This window comes from Nycticebus coucang, chromosome 12 (assembly GCF_027406575.1).
Source record: "Nycticebus coucang isolate mNycCou1 chromosome 12, mNycCou1.pri, whole genome shotgun sequence".
NCBI lineage: Eukaryota > Metazoa > Chordata > Mammalia > Primates > Lorisidae > Nycticebus > Nycticebus coucang.
This window is the reverse complement of record NC_069791.1, coordinates 61,250,623-61,268,211: the sequence shown is the minus strand read 5'-3', so window position 1 is coordinate 61,268,211 and position 17,589 is coordinate 61,250,623. Positions and strand designations below refer to the sequence as shown.

Genomic DNA, 17,589 nt, shown 5'->3' with positions numbered 1-17,589 from the left:
TCTCATTATACTGTAATAATATTCTTTCCTGGCTCGGTGCCTATAGCTCAGCCACTAGGGCACCAGCCACATATAGCGGAGCTGGTGGGTTGAAATCCAGCCCAGGCCTCCCAAACAACAATGACAACTACAACCAAAAAAAAAAAGCCAGGTATTGTGGCGAGCACCTGTAGTCCCACGTACTTGGGAGGCTGAGGCAACAGAATCGCTTAATCCCAAGAGTTTGAGGTTGCTGTGAGCTATGATGCCACAGCACTCCAGCCAGTGACAGCTTGAGACTCTGTCTCAAAAAATAAAATAAAATAAAATAACATAATAATAATATTCTTTCCTGAAAAACTAAAGTTTTCTTATTTCAGATAGTTTCATTATTATAAAAGAAAGATTTCATTTGAACAAGGAATTTTGATAACAAGAGTCAAACCAATTGACCCACTCAGCAGAATTCACATTCCTGAGACATGAGCCAGATTCACAATCACACCAATAATCCTAGCTTGACTTTTAGCCAAAGGCATTCAAGGAAGTCAAGATAATTCTTAGCCATTCTAGGAATTTGGTTTATTTCTGGGACTTAAATTCAGGCTTATCTGAACACCCAGAGTTTGTTGAACTAGATACTTAGTGACCAAACTGTAGTTGAAAAGTAATTCTACATTTCCCTAAAGACTTGAGATAAATAGTTATGAGTGACAATGAATTTCCTATCTGGGTATAGAAAAAGGGCTCTGTGATCAACTATACACCTTCTCTTTGCAAGAATCTCAGCAAAAGGCAAAGCAGCATAATTTGGGTCCTCAAGTTGCATATCTACCTGCTATTAATTCATACACAGGAAAAAAAAATCCCGAGGTTGCTGTGAGCTATGACACCACAACACTCTACTGAGTGCGACAAAGTAAGACTCTGTCTCAAAAAATAAATGAATGAATAAAATAAAAAATAAAACACTGGATCCAGATGAATGACATCCTTCTCATTCAGAATACATTTACGGACATATTTCCAGGACTTTTTCAGTTATTCACATCACTGTTTTCTATTACTGACAAATTTGAAATACAGATAGTCATTTATATATTTTTCCTTTTTTTTTTTTTTTGCAGTTTTTGGCCAGGGCTGGGTTTGAACCCGCCACCTCCGGCATATAGGGCCGGCACCCTACTCTTTTGGGTCACAGGAGCCACCCTATTTTCATTATTTTTAAAAAATTAATGAATTCTGGGCAGCACCTGTAGCTCAGTTGTAGGGCGCCGGCCCCATATACCGAGGGTAGCAGGTTCAAACCCAGCCCCGGCTGAACTGCAACCAAAAAATAGGTGGGCATTGTGGCGGGCGCCTGTAGTCCCAGCTACTTGGGAGGCTGAGGCAAGAGAATCGCTTAAGCCCAGGAGTTGGAGGTTGCTGTGAGCTGTGTGATGCCATGGCAGTCTACCGAGGGCCATAAAGTGAGACTCTGTCTCTAACAAAAAAAAAAAACTAATGAATTCTAAACTCACAGATGGGCTCTAATTAATCCCATTAATCCTAAAAATTAAGAAACTTGATTATTCCATCATCTGTGAGTATTAAAAATCATTTCAAAACAAAACTAAGATGTGCTTAGTTTTTTTGAGACAGAGTCTTACTCTGCTGCTCAGGCTAGCATGGCATCAGCCTAGCTCACAGAAACCTCAAACTCTGGGGTTCAAGCGATCCTCCTGCCTCAGCCTCCAGAGTAGTAGACACCTGTCATGATGCCTGGCTAATTTTTTTTTTTTTTGAGACAGAATCTCACTTTGTTGCCCTTAGTAGAGTGTTGTGGTGTCATAGCTCATAGCAACCTCAAACTCTTAGGCTCAAGCAATTCTCTTGACTCTGCCTCCCAAGTAGCTGGGACTACAGGCACTCGCCACAACACCCAGCAATTTTTGAAAGAAGGTCTTGCTCTGCTCAAACTGGTCTTGAACTCGTGAGCTTAAGCAATCCACCCTCCTCGGCATCCCAGAGTGCTAGGATTACAGGCATGGGCAACCGTACCCAGCCTTTTTTCTATTTTTAATAGAGATACAAGTCTCACTCTTGCTGAGGTTGGTCTTGAACTTACATATCTCCCTCACCGTTTCCTTTTAAGTTAGTGTGACAATTCTCCATAACAAACCACGTACAGAGAAGCTTTGGTCAAGAATGGAATGAAATCGCCAAAAAAAAAAAAAAAAAAATCACTGCTACTTTTAAACAACCAACTTTCACCAATTTTATACTCAAAAAAAACCACACGACATTTGCATGAGATGTGTTTTCAGTGTTCCCTTGGAGCTGGCTTTCCTCTCCATCCAATGGCAGAGCTGCGGTCAGCCACTGTTTGTCATGCTAGATGCCAGAGGCTCACTCAGCTTCACATTACCCAGAGGCTCTAGACAGGAGATCCTAAGGTCTTGAAATCCCAAATTGTCATGGCTCCATCCATGCCAGTAGGGCAAAATTTGCAACAATCTTGCTTGTCCATCTCATAAACAGACACTTGGGCGATGCTACATTGCAGCCCTTGGTCGTGGCCCTCTTATCCATGTTGCAGAAATGTTCCATGGCAGACATGTTGCGCTGGATGCTTTGTTTTGGAATGTCTAACTTGGACACAAGGTCAAGCAACCACACTCATCTTAAAGAGCACTGAGTAGCAGTCATGGCCAGCAGCCACAACACTATTCTCCATGACAAATGATACACTCAGGAGTGGTAGGAACTCTGTTTTCAGAGTTAAGACCCTACTTTTGAAGTCATGATCCCACTGCCTGCAAACATTGCTGGGATGCCAATCGGCTGGAGCAAATCGGCTTTTTAATGTATCTGCTTACCCACCAGTCACTTTCAGACTCGAAGTAACAAACAGAAATGAGTCATGCTCCACTTCCCACAGCAAATTTGTTCTCTAAAGGGGACCACGTCACAAAAGTGACTGTGCGATTAATTCTTACAATCACAAAGGCTGGCTTCCAGACACCATCTTTCTGACTCCAGACATAGGCATTGTGGTCTGCCTTACAAGTGACAATGCAGTCGCTTTTGGAAGCCCAGTCAATACCCAGGATGTATCCGTTGTGTCCCTTGAGTTCATGAGCTTTTATCCACTGGCTCCCATTTTTCTTATAGATGTGTACTTCGTGATTATTGGGGCTAAGGACAATTCGGGTACGATCTCTGTTCCAGGCATGATTTGCTCTAGTAAAAACTGATGCAGAGACATTATTCTTAGAGTTTTCAAAGAATAGAAAGCTGGGTTGGGGGAAGCTCAGGCAGGATGGGAGGGGAGAATTGCTGGACTCTTGTCAGTCGATGCAAACAGGCTCTGTGGGCTCAGGCAGAGGACCCAGGCCCATGGTCTTGAACTTCTAAGCTCAAGCAATCCTCCTGCTAAGATTGTAAGTGTGAGCCACCTCACCCTGCTAATTCTTTTTTTTTTTTAGAGACAGAATCTCACTTTATTGCCCTCGGTAGAGTGCCGTGGCATCACACAGCTCACAGCAACCTCCAACTCCTGGGCTTAGGCGATTCTCCTGCCTCAGCCTCCCGAGTAGCTGGGACTACAGGCGCCCGCCACAACGCCCGGCTATTTTTTTGTTGCAGTTTGGCCGGGGCGGGGTTTGAACCCGTCACCCTCCGCATATGGGGCCGGCGCCCTGCTCACTGAGCCACAGGCGCCGCCCTCACCCGGCTAATTCTGATTAGTTTTCCACTTTGATAAGTTAACAAAAGTAATTTTTCTATAGGCATAAAATACTTTCCATATGAGCTGAGACTAACCAAAATAAAACTCAGACTCTTAATATAATTTTTTTTGGAAAACTGTATATAAAATTCCACAGGTATTTCTAGTTGAAATATAACACAAAGGATTCCTTCAATATTATGTATTTTTTTAATGGCATTTCACTTATTTCCGCATTTATAAATACCTTTGAAACTACATACATAAAAACTTGAAAATATTACATAGAACAGACACAATCTATTGTGCAAAATTTGAGGCCAGTATATCCTAGAAAGGTAGTCAATCTTTATAAATTCTCATAAAGTATTAAAGTCTACCTTTACAGATAGACTTTTAACAAATCACAAATATTGTTTATAACTATGATAGGTTTTCCTTTTAGAAGCAATTTGTAGGTCTGACTCAGGGGCTCACACCTGTAGTCCCAACACTTTGGGAAGCTGAGGTGGGAGGATCACTTGAGGCCAGTCACTCAAGATCAGCCTGGGCAACACAGCAAAACTCCATCTCTACCAAAAAAAAAATGTTTTGGTTTTTTTTTAAGACAGTCTCACACTGTCACCCTGGGTAGAGTACCATGGTGCCATAGCACACAGTAATCTCTTGGGGGTTCAAGAGATCCTCTTGCCTCAGCCTCCCAAGTAGCTGGGACTACAGGTGCCTGCCACAATGCCCAGCTAAATGTTTTTATTTTAGTAGAGACAGTCTCACTCTTGCTCAGGCTGGTCTTGAACTCCTGAGCTCAAGGGAGCCACCCATCTCAACCTCCCAAAGTGCTAGGATTACAGGCATGAGCCACCACACCCACCCCAAATAAATTTTGCTAGTGTGCACCTACAATCCCAGCTAGCTGAGGAGGCTAAGGTAAGAAGACTGCTTGAGTCCAAGTTCGAGACTGCAGTGAGCTATGATCACACCTCTGTATGTCAGCCTGGGCGACAGGGTAAGACCCTGTACTTTAAAAAAAAAAAAAAGTGGCTCTGCACACGGGGGGCGGAGCAAGATGGCAGCCGAGTAACAGCTTCCTTGCATCTGGGCACCGTGAGTCTGGGGAGATAGGACTCCAGGCATCTCTGGCTGGTGGGAACTGCCTATCATCACTCCTATGAGGATACAGGGAGTCAGCGAGAGACTTCTGGACCCCAAGAGGAGGACTAAAACAGTGGAAAACCGGCAAGTGGTCGCGTGTGTTCAACCCGTCTAAACCCGCCCACAACTGTAAGTTCAGTAGCAGCGAGACTGCAAACCAGAAAGGCCTTACCTGTGAACTCTTTTGATGTCCTTGGACTTGGCACTGAGTTGAACTGCCTTGGGGAAGGCCTGAGTGGGAGTGCGGAGAACTTTGGCCGTTGTCTAGGGCCCCAGTCTGAGCCGCTGAGCCAGACGGAGCTAATAGTGTTTGGCGGTGGGTCACACGGATCCATTGTCAGTGATCTGCCCCGGCAAGCTCCGCCCTCAGGGTCGCAGAGCTAGAAACGGGTGGGAGCTGGTAACCCAGCAACCAAGTAGCCTAAGGGTGGGGTCTGAGCCGCCTTGCAGCCCTAACCCTCAGGGGCAGAGTGAGACCGGTTTTGGCACACTGAGTAAGTGGATAGCCACTTCAGCAGTGATTCCAGCAAGAAAGCTGGGAAAGCTTCTGCTCAGCAAGTTTACAAGTTCAAAGTGCCTTTTAAGTGGGCTGAAGAGAGATTTAGGGTGTCTACCTGCTGGGGTTTGAGAAATCAGCAGCCTCCAGTCGTATCAGAACTGTGACTAACATCTCATACCCCAAAAGACCACGTGTTGCCCAGACAATATTCAACAACATATACAAACTGCTTTGTTTTTGGTTGTGTATTTTTTTTTTCTTTTTTTTTTTGTTTGGTTGGGTTTTTTTGTTTGTTTATTTTGACGTTGTTGATGTTCTTTTGTTTCTTAATTTCAATCTTTTCCATACAGATCCCTTTTCCTTTCTCAATTTTTCTAGTTTAATTATAATTTCCCATTGCTGCCTTTTTTAATAACTACAACTTCATTTTTGCTAGTGTTTCTACCGCTATCACTTGGTTTTTCACCCAATTTTATCGCCATAAAGTTTTCTGTTTGCTTGTTTTGGTTTGATTTATAGCATTTTTGTCTTTCCTCTCTACTTGGTGGAGGTGGGGTACTGTGTCTGACCAGGTTAGCAAAGAGCTGCTGACCTCAAGGGAACCACCCAACTGGGCACCCAACCCCCAGAAGGTGGGGTTTTTTAAGGTTGTGTCAAAGTACCCTACTGTACACCTATATTGCCCTGTCTCCCTCTTTCTGTGCCTCTCTTCTTTTTGTCAATATTCCTTATCCCTACCCCCTCTCCTTTCTCTATCTTTCTTTTTTTTCTTATCACTCGGTCCTCCTTTCTTTCATCCCTTTTTTGCTCTTTAACCTTCTCACCTTTCTGGTCCTGTAACCCTTAGTCCACAGGCACAAGAACTTAAAGAGCAAGAGGAAGTGAAAGGAAAATTAGGGCAAGGAAACAGATAAAAGAAATCACTCATGAGGAAGAATCAGCAGAAAACTCCAGGCAACATGAAGAACCAGTCCAGAACAACCCCGCCAAGGGACCATGAGGTAGCTACTGCAGAGGATTCCACCTATACAGAAATGTTAGGAATGACAGAAAGGGAATTTAGAATACACATGTTGAAAACAATGAAAGAAATGATGGAAACAATGAAGGAAACTGCTAATAAAGTGGAAAATAACCAAAAGGAAATCCAAAAACAGAATCAAATCAGAGATGAACGATATGAAGAATATAAAAAGGATATAGCAGAGCTGAAGGAAATGAAACAGTCAATCAGGGAACTTAAAGATGCAATGGAAAATATCAGCAACAGGTTAGACCATGCAGAAGAAAGAATTTCAGAGGTAGAAGACAAAGTTTTTGAGATAACTCAGATAGTAAAAGAGGCAGAAAAGAAGAGAGAGAAAGCAGAACGTTCACTGTCAGAATTATGGGACTTTATGAAACGTTCCAACATACGAGTTATAGGAATTCCAGAAGGGGAAGAAGAATGCCCCAGAGGAATGGAAGCCATACTAGAGAATATTATAAAAGAAAATTTCCCAAACATCACCAAAGATTCTGACACACTGCTTTCAGAGGGCTATCGGACCCCAGGTCGCCTCAACTCTAACCGAGCTTCTCCAAGACACATTGTGATGAACCTGTCCAAAGTCAAGACAAAAGAAAAGATTCTGCAAGCTGCCAGGAGTAAGCGCCAGTTGACCTACAGGGGCAAATCCATCAGAGTGACCTCAGACTTCTCTAATGAAACTTTCCAAGCAAGAAGACAATGGTCATCTACCTTTAATCTACTTAAACAGAACAATTTTCAGCCCAGAATTCTGTACCCTGCTAAGCTTCAAAATTGATGGAGAAATCAAATCATTTACGGATATACAAACATTGAGGAAATTCGCCACAACAAGACCAGCTCTACAGGGAATACTTCAACCTGTTCTGCACACTGACCACCACAATGGATCAGCAGCAAAGTAAGAACTCAGAAATCAAAGGACAGAACCTAACCTCCACACTGATGCAAAAGATAAAACTAAGCAATGGACTCTCACCAAATAAGACGAATAGAATACTACCACACTTATCAATTATCTCCATAAATGTTAATGGCTTGAATTCCCCACTGAAGAGACATAGATTGGCTGACTGGATTAAAAAACACAAGCCATCCATTTGCTGTCTGCAAGAAACACACCTGGCTTCAAAAGACAAATTAAAGCTCCGAGTCAAGGGTTGGAAGACAATTTTTCAGGCAAATGGAATTCAGAAGAAAAGAGGAGTTGCAATCTTATTTTCAGATACATGTGGATTTAAAGCAACTAAAGTCAAAAAAGACAAAGATGGTCACTTTATATTGGTCAAGGGAAAATTACAACAAGAAGACATTTCAATTCTAAATATCTATGCACCAAATTTAAATGCTCCCAGATTCTTGAAACAGACCTTACTCAGTCTGAGCAATATGATATCTGACAATACCATCATAACAGGGGACTTTAACACACCTCTTACAGAGCTGGACAGATCCTCTAAACAGAAATTAAACAAAGATATAAGAGATTTAAATGAGACCCTAGAACAATTACGCTTGATAGACGCATATAGAACACTCCACCCCAAAGATAAAGAATATACATGCTTCTCATCACCCCATGGAACATTCTCCAAAATTGATCATATCCTGGGACACAAAACAAATATCAACAGAATCAAAAGAATTGAAATTTTACCTTGTATCTTTTCAGACCATAAGGCACTAAAGGTGGAACTCAACTCTAACAAAAATGCTCGACCCCATCCAAAGGCATGGAAATTAAACAATCTTCTGTTGAATAACAGATGGGTGCAGGAAGAAATCAAACAGGAAATCACTAACTTCCTTAAGCATAACAACAATGAAGACACAAGCTACCAAAACCTGTGGGATACTGCAAAAGCAGTTTTGAGAGGAAAATTCATCGCTTTAGATGCCTACATTCGAAAAACAGACAGAGAGCACATCAACAATCTCACAAGAGACCTTATGGAATTGGAAAAAGAAGAACAATCTAAGCCTAAACTCAGTAGAAGAAAAGAAATATCCAAAATCAAATCAGAGATCAATGAAATTGAAAACAAAAGAATCATTCAGAATATTAATGAAACAAGGAGTTGGTTTTTTGAAAAAATAAATAAAATAGATAAACCATTGGCCAGACTAACTAGAAATAGAAAAGTAAAATCTCTAGTAACCTCAATCAGAAATGATAAAGGGGAAATAACAACTGATCCCACAGAGATACAAGAGATCATCTCTGAATACTACCAGAAACTCTATGCCCAGAAATTTGACAATGTGAAGGAAATGGATCAATATTTGGAATCACACCCTCTCCCTAGACTTGGCCAGGAAGAAATAGAGCTCCTCAACAGACCAATTTCAAGCACTGAGATCAAAGAAACAATAAAAAAGCTTCCAACCAAAAAATGCCCTGGTCCAGATGGCTTCACTCCAGAATTCTATCAAACCTTCAAGGAAGAGCTTATTCCTGTACTGCAGAAATTATTCCAAAAAATTGAGGAAGAAGGAATCTTCCCCAACACATTCTATGAAGCAAACATCACCCTGATACCAAAACCAGGAAAAGACCCAAACAAAAAGGAGAATTTCAGACCAATCTCACTCATGAATATAGATGGAAAAATTCTCAACAAAATCCTAGCCAATAGATTACAGCTTATCATCAAAAAAGTCATTCATCATGATCAAGCAGGCTTCATCCCAGGGATGCAAGGCTGGTTCAACATACGCAAGTCCATAAACGTTATCCACCATATTAACAGAGGCAAAAATAAAGATCACCTGATCCTCTCAATAGATGCAGAAAAAGCATTTGATAAAATCCAGCATCCTTTTCTAATTAGAACACTGAAGAGTATAGGCATAGGTGGCACATTTCTAAAACTGATTGAAGCTATCTATGACAAACCCACAGCTAATATTTTACTGAATGGAGTAAAACTGAAAGCTTTTCCTCTTAGAACTGGAACCAGACAAGGTTGTCCTCTATCACCTTTACTATTCAACATAGTGCTGGAAGTTCTAGCCAATACAATTAGGCAAGACAAGGAAATCAAGGGAATCCAAATGGGAGCAGAGGAGGTCAAACTCTCCCTCTTTGCTGACGACATGATCTTATACTTAGAGAACCCCAGAGACTCAACCACAAGACTCCTAGAAGTCATCAAAAAATACAGTAATGTTTCAGGATATAAAATCAATGTCCACAAGTCAGTAGCCTTTGTATACACCAATAACAGTCAAGAGGAGAAGCTAATTAAGGACACAACTCCCTTCACCATAGTTTCAAAGAAAATGAAATACCTAGGAATATACCTAACGAAGGAGGTGAAGGACCTCTATAAAGAAAACTATGAACTCCTCAGAAAGGAAATAGCAGAGGATATTAACAAATGGAAGAACATACCATGCTCATGGATGGGAAGAATCAACATTGTTAAAATGTCTATACTTCCCAAAGCAATCTACCTATTCAATGCCATTCCTATCAAAGTACCTACATCGTACTTTCAAGATTTGGAAAAAATGATTCTGCGTTTTGTATGGAACCGGAAAAAACCCCGTATAGCTAAGGCAGTTCTTAGTAACAAAAATAAAGCTGGGGGCATCAGCATACCAGATTTTAGTCTGTACTACAAAGCCATAGTGCTCAAGACAGCATGGTACTGGCACAAAAACAGAGACATAGACACTTGGAATCGAATTGAACACCAAGAAATGAAACTAACATCTTACAACCACCTAATCTTCGATAAACCAAACAAGAACTTACCTTGGGGGAAAGACTCCCTATTCAATAAATGGTGTTGGGAGAATTGGATGTCTGCGTGTAAAAGACTGAAACTGGACCCACACCTTTCCCCACTCACAAAAATTGACTCAAGATGGATAAAGGACTTAAATTTAAGGCACGAAACAATAAAAATCCTCAAAGAAAGCATAGGAAAAACACTGGAAGATATTGGCCTGGGGGAAGACTTCATGAAGAAGACTGCCATGGCAATTGCAACAACAACAAAAATAAACAAATGGGACTTCATTAAACTGAAAAGCTTCTGTACAGCTAAGGTGACGATAACCAAAGCAAAGAGACAACCCACACAATGGGAAAGGATATTTGCATATTTTCAATCAGACAAAAGCTTGATAACCAGGATCTATAGAGAACTCAAATTAATCCACACGAAAAAAGCCAACAATCCCTTATATCAATGGGCAAGTGACATGAATAGAACTTTCTCTAAAGACGACAGACGAATGGCTAACAAACACATGAAAAAATGTTCATCATCTCTATATATTAGAGAAATGCAAATCAAAACATCCCTGAGATATCATCTAACCCCAGTGAGAATGGCCCACATCACAAAATCTCAAAACTGCAGATGCTGGCGTGGATGTGGAGAGAAGGGAACACTTTTACACTGCTGGTGGGACTGCAAACTAGTACAACCTTTCTGGAAGGAAGTATGGAGAAACCTCAAAGCACTCAACCTAGACCTCCCATTTGATCCTGCAATCCCATTACTGGGCATCTACCCAGAAGGAAAAAAATCCTTTTATCATAAGGACACTTGTACTAGACTGTTTATTGCAGCTCAATTTACAATCGCCAAAATGTGGAAACAGCCTAAATGCCCACCAACCCAGGAATGGATTAACAAGCTGTGGTATATGTATACCATGGAATACTATTCAGCCATTAAAAAAAATGGAGACTTTACATCCTTCGTATTAACCTGGATGGAAGTGGAAGACATTATTCTTAGTAAAGCATCACAAGAATGGAGAAGCATGAATCCTATGTACTCAATCTTGATATGAGGACAATTAATGACAATTAAGGTTATGGGGGGGGAAGCAGAAAGAGAGAGGGAGGGAGGGGGGTGGGGCCTTAGTGTGTGTCACACTTTATGGGGGCAAGACATGATTGCAAGAGGGACTTTACCTAACAATTGCAATCAGTGTAACTGGCTTATTGTACCCTCAATGAATCCCCAACAATAAAAGAAAAAAAAAAAGTGTTTTGTAGCTTTGGATGGCTCTGCAAAAGCTCTGAAACAGCACTTATTAATAATAACTGCACTAAGTAAAGAGACCTCCCAGAATATACATTATTAAAGCAAAGTAAACACAGACTAAGAAATTCAATCTGATTTCTTTCAATAAAAGTATCTCTTTTCCTTCCAGGAAAGCAGCCTATAAAATGGAAAATTTTGGAGTCTTACAGCTGACACATATATAGAAAAAACAAAATAGAAAAAAAATACCTTTGGATTCAGGTACTGCAACTCATCACTAGATATACCAAGGAAAATAATCTACTTGAGCCTCTCCTCTTATAAAAAATTGGGAAAAATAATACCTACTGCAAAGGGTTGTTGTCAAGGGTAATGAGACAAATGCTGAATAGATAGTAGCTCCTATTCACCAGTTCTTTTCATTCTATAAAATGTTTTAACTATTTGACAATGGTCTTTCCCCAATTGTCATCTTTCTGTCATGTTTGTGAACAAAAATCAGCTCATCATAGATTTCTAATCAGTGATGATTTCACCACAGCCTATTTTCCATACTGTTTATAATAACGATCAGCAGGACAACTTTCTGATAGTTTGAATAATGTCAAGTGATAGAGCTGTTTTAATAGAAAGTAAGAGAAACCTTGGTAATCACTCTTACTCTTCAATTGCTACCAGAGAAAGCAGCTTAAAATGCTAACTGCCACACTAGGAAAAAAATTTTTCCTGGGTATTTTATTAGGTTAAAATACATGTGAGTTATACACCATATGTGTATGCTTCACAAGGCCCTGGGCTCAAAATTAGCATAAGTTAGCTACAACTCACATGGCAGTTAATGTGTTAATATCAATTAATCTAAAACTGAAACCTTTCTTTCCCTGAGGATGTGTCCAGTAGAGTTTGATTTATATTCAAAAATTTGGAAAGAAAGTTAATTTGTTTTACTTTTCAAGGTATTACTTACCGGGGAAGTTTAATGCCAGATATGAATACCAGATGTTCTGTGATCCTCCGTTTCCAGGAGTGGCTTACCTCTAACAGACTTGCCTTGAAATTTTTTCCAGGCTAAAATAATCTCTGCCACATGCAATGATAACAATAACTTCTGGAAAATGTCTTAACTACAATCTATGTTTCAACAGACCTTTAAACATTTACATCACTTGGTCTGTGCCACATGGTTTAACACTTAAACATATACTATCTAACATTGTTTGATGATTTTACATTTTATTATCATTATTCTGACCATATTACAAATACTTTAGGATAATTCCTTTGTCCTAGGTTTGTGTCAACCATGAACTAAAAATTACTCAAGTTTCACACCTGTAATCCTAGCACTCTAAGAGGCCGAAGTAGGAGGATCCCTAGAGCTCAGGAGTTTGAGACAAGCCTGAGCAAGAGTGAGACCCTAACTCTACTAAAAACAGAAACATAAGCTGGGTGTTGTGGCAAGCATCTGTAGTCCCGGCTACTCAGGAGGCTGAGACAGGAGGACTGCATAAGCCAGGAATTTGAGGTTGTGTGAGCTAGGCTAACGCCACAGCACTCTACCCAGGGCAACAGAGTGAGACTCTATCTCAAAAAAAAAAAAAAAGTACTCAAAGGCGGCGCCTGTGGCTCAACGGAGTAGGGCACCGGTCCCATATGCTGGAGGTTGTGGGTTCAAACCCAGCCCCGGCCAAAAACTGCAAAACAAAAAGAAAAAAACAGTACTCAAAACACTTGGTAGTGGTAGCTACCACAATCTCTGTGATGAAGATTTAAAGGATTACAGTGGTACAGATGTGTATGTAGAGCTGACAACCTCACTGTGTCTCTATGCATACTCGACAACCTTGCTGGGCTCTCCCAGCAAGGAAACATAGACAATAAAGTAAAGGTTATACATGAATTCAGAGGAATAAAAATACACAAAGTTATCAGCATATTTTGCAGCTAGCTCAAATGACAAAAGTTAAAAGAAATAAAGATAATGAGACGTCACAGTGCATAAGAAGAGAATAAGGTGATCACATACATAGGACAATAAATAGACCATGTATTTGTGGCAATAGATAATGGTAAGAATACTGAGAAGAAGGAATGGAAAGAATAAGACCTCAATTATTATTTCAGTGATTTTACTCAGTCAAGGAATTACTCAAAGTCCTCATTATATGAAGAATATGAGTATTTAATGACTCCAATAAATCACAGAGAAATAATATGAAAAACTAGATCTTTTGGTAGGCAGTTATTACTGAATCCTAGAACATATGATTTTATATATCTATATATATATATATTTTTTTTTTTTTTTTTGAGACAGGGTCTCACTCTATCGCCCAGGCTAGACTGCAGTGGCAACATAGCTCACTACAACCTCAAAGTCCTAGGTTCAAGTGATCTACCTGCCTCAGCCTGCTGAGTTGGGGGGAGAGAGGTTACAGATGTCCACCACCACAACAGGCTAATTTTTCTCTGTTTAGTAGAGATGGAGGCTTGTTCTTGCTCAGGCTAGTCTCAAATTTCCGGCTTTGAGCAATCCTCCTGCCTTGGGCTCCCAATCTAGCACTAGGATTACAGGTCTGAGTCACTGCACCTGGCCAAAATTTTTGATGCACAGTGACAAATGAAGAATACATAAATTCTTTATCTACCATCTATCTTCTTTTGGAAAATCTACACACCCAAATCATACATACACTCACACATCCAATCATAACATCAATATTACCACCATCCCACAAAGGATATGATAATAATGTTTTGGTTACCATATGACTCACCCCCACCAGATTAAAGAAAAGCAGCTGATTAAAGAAGTGCCTATTCTCATGAGAGTAATGTGATGCTGATTATACATGACAAGTTGTCATATTTGATAATAAACCATGTGGAAAACCTAAACCAGAAAAAGTCTGCTGCTGTTAGGACACAAAAGGCTATTTATTCAGCTAACCAATGACACAGACAGATTCAGTGATTTTCATTTAATTAATCCTCTCCAGCCAGATTTTCTAAAGCATAAGCTACACAGTAGGGCCAATGCAGCATAAAACCAGCACGATAAACCAAGAGACAAATATTTCAAAGATAAAAAGACCATAGTACACTAAATCCCACCCACTTCAGTTTGAAATGAAGGTGAGTCAGCAATCATCATATACTCACCCTGAAATTCATTCAGAACTTTCAAAGTGAATATTAAATTAACAAGTTTAGATTAGCTGAATGGGCTAGGCCTCCCAGAACAAAATACTTTCTATGGTTTCTCAAGGTTGAGATCCCCAGGCCTCAACATGGAGTATCTGGTTCTTTAGATCTAGGGTAGAATTCCAACAATCTTTGTTTTAGTAAGTATTCAGGCAATTGACCTCGACAAATAATGCTCTAGACCAGGGGTCCTCAAACTACAGCCCGCGGGTCACATGAGGCGGTGTGATTCTATTTGTTCCCATTTTGTTTTTTTACTTGAAAATAAGATATGTGGGGAGGCGGAGCAAGATGGCAGCCGAGTAACAGCTTCCTTGCATCTGGGCACCGTGAGTCTGGGGAGATAGGACTCCAGGCATCTCTGGCTGGTGGGAACTGCCTATCATCACTCCTATGAAAATACAGGGAGTCAGCGAGAGACTTCTGGACCCCAAGAGGAGGACTAAAACAGTGGAAAGCCGGCAAGTGGTCGCGTGTGTTCAATCCGTCTAAACCCGCCCACAACTGTAAGTTCAGTAGCAGCGGGACTGCAAACCAGAAAGGCCTTACCTGTGAACTGTTTTGATGTCCTTGGACTTGGCACTGAGTTGAACTGCCTTGGGGAAGGCCTGAGTGGGAGTGCGGAGAACTTTGGCCATTGTCTAGGGCCCCAGTCTGAGCCACTGAGCCAGACGGAGCTGATAGTGTTTGGCGGTGGGTCACACGGATCCATTGTCAGTGATCTGCCCCGGCAAGCTCTGCCCTCAGGGTCGCAGAGCTAGAAACGGGTGGGAGCTGGTAACCCAGCAACCAAGTAGCCTAAGGGTGGGGTCTGAGCCGTCTTGCAGCCCTAACCCTCAGGGGCAGAGTGAGATCGGTTTTGGCACACTGAGTAAGTGCATAGCCACTTCAGCAGCGATTCCAGCGAGAAAGCTGGGAAAGCTTCTGCTCAGCAAGTTTACAAGTTCAAAGTGCCTTTTAAGTAGGCTGAAGAGAGATTTAGGGTGTCTACCTGCTGGGGTTTGAGAAATCAGCAGCCTCCAGTCGTATCAGAACTGTGACTAACATCTCATACCCCAGAAGACCACGTGTTGCCCAGACAATATTCAATAACATATACAAACTGCTTTGTTTTTGGTTGTGTATTTTTTTCTTCTTTTTTTTTTTGGTTTGGTTGTTTTTTTTGTTTGTTTATTTTGACGTTGCTGATGTTCTTTTGTTTTTTTAATTTCAATCTTTTCCACACAGATCCCTTTTTCTTTCTCAATTTTCCTAGTTTAAATATAATTTCCCATTGCTGCCTTTTTTAATAACTTCAACTTCATTTTTGCTAGTGTTTCTACCGATATAATTTGGTTTTTCACCCAATTTTATCCCCGTAAAGTTTTCTGTTTGCTTCTTTTGGTTTGATTTAAAGCATTTTTGTCTTTCCTCTCTACTTGGTGGAGGTGGGGTACTGTGTCTGATCAGGTTAGCAAAGAGCTGCTGACCTCAAGGGAACCACGCAACTGGGCACCCCCAGAAGGTGGGGTTTTTTAAGGTTGTGTCAAAGTACCCTACTGTACACCTATATTGCCCTGTCTCCCTCTTTCTGTGCCTCTCTTCTTTTTGTCAATATTCCTTATACCCACCCCCTCTCCTTTCTCTATCTTTCTTTTTTTCTTATCACTCGGTCCTCCTTTCTTTCATCCCCTTTTTTTTGCTCTTCAACCTTCTCACCCTTCTGGTCCTATAACCCTTAGTCCACAGGCACAAGAACTTAAAGAGCAAGAGGAAGTGAAAGGAAAATTAGGGCAAGGAAACAGATAAAAGAAATCACTCATGAGGAAGAATCAGCAGAAAACTCCAGGCAACATGAAGAACCAGTCTAGAACAACCCCACCAAGGGACCATGAGGTAGCTACTGCAGATGATTCCACCAGTATAGAAATGTTAGGAATGACAGAAAGGGAATTTAGAATACACATGTTGAAAACAATGAAAGAAATGATGGAAACAATGAAGGAAATTGCTAATAAAGTGGAAAATAACCAAAAGGAAATCCAAAAACAGAATCAAATAAGAGATGAACGATATGAAGAATATAAAAAGGATATAGCAGACCTGAAGGAACTGAAACAGTCAATTAGGGAACTTAAAGATACAATGGAAAGTATCAGCAACAGGTTAGACCATGCAGAAGAAAGAATTTCAGAGGTAGAAGACAAAGTTCTTGAGATAACTCAGACAGTAAAAGAGGCAGAAAAGAAGAGAGAGAAAGCAGAACGTTCACTGTCAGAATTATGGGACTTTATGAAGCGTTCCAACATACGAGTTATAGGAATTCCAGAAGGGGAAGAAGAATGTCCCAGAGGAATGGAAGCCATACTAGAGAATATTATAAAAGAAAATTTCCCAAACATCACCAAAGAGTCTGACACACTGCTTTCAGAGGGATATCGGACCCCAGGTCGCCTCAACTCTAACCGAGCTTCTCCAAGACACATTGTGATGAACCTGTCCAAAGTCAAGACAAAAGAAAAGATTCTGCAAGCTGCCAGGAGTAAGCGCCAGTTGACCTACAGGGGCAAATCCATCAGAGTGACCGCAGACTTCTCTAATGAAACTTTCCAAGCAAGAAGACAATGGTCATCTACCTTTAATCTACTTAAACAGAACAATTTTCAGCCCAGAATTCTGTACCCTGCTAAGCTAAGCTTCAGAATTGACGGAGAAATCAAATCATTTACGGATATACAAACATTGAGGAAATTCGCCACAACAAGACCAGCTCTACAGGAAATACTTCAACCTGTTCTGCACACTGACCACCACAATGGATCAGCAGCAAAGTAAGAACTCAGAAATCAAAGGACAAAACCTAACCTCCACACTGATGCAAAAGATAAAATTAAGCAATGGACTCTCACCAAATAAGACGAATAGAATACTACCACACTTATCAATTATCTCAATAAATGTTAATGGCTTGAATTCCCCACTGAAGAGACATAGATTGGCGGACTGGATTAAAAAACACAAGCCATCC

The 17,589-nt window shown here is 40.7% G+C and overlaps 1 protein-coding gene across 3 annotated transcripts in view; it reads right to left on the bottom strand.

Moving 5' to 3' along the window:
* The window catches only part of BCL2L13 (BCL2 like 13), a 104,879-nt gene that overhangs the window by 48,799 nt on the left and 38,491 nt on the right, over positions 1-17,589 (bottom strand). The window lies entirely within an intron of this gene.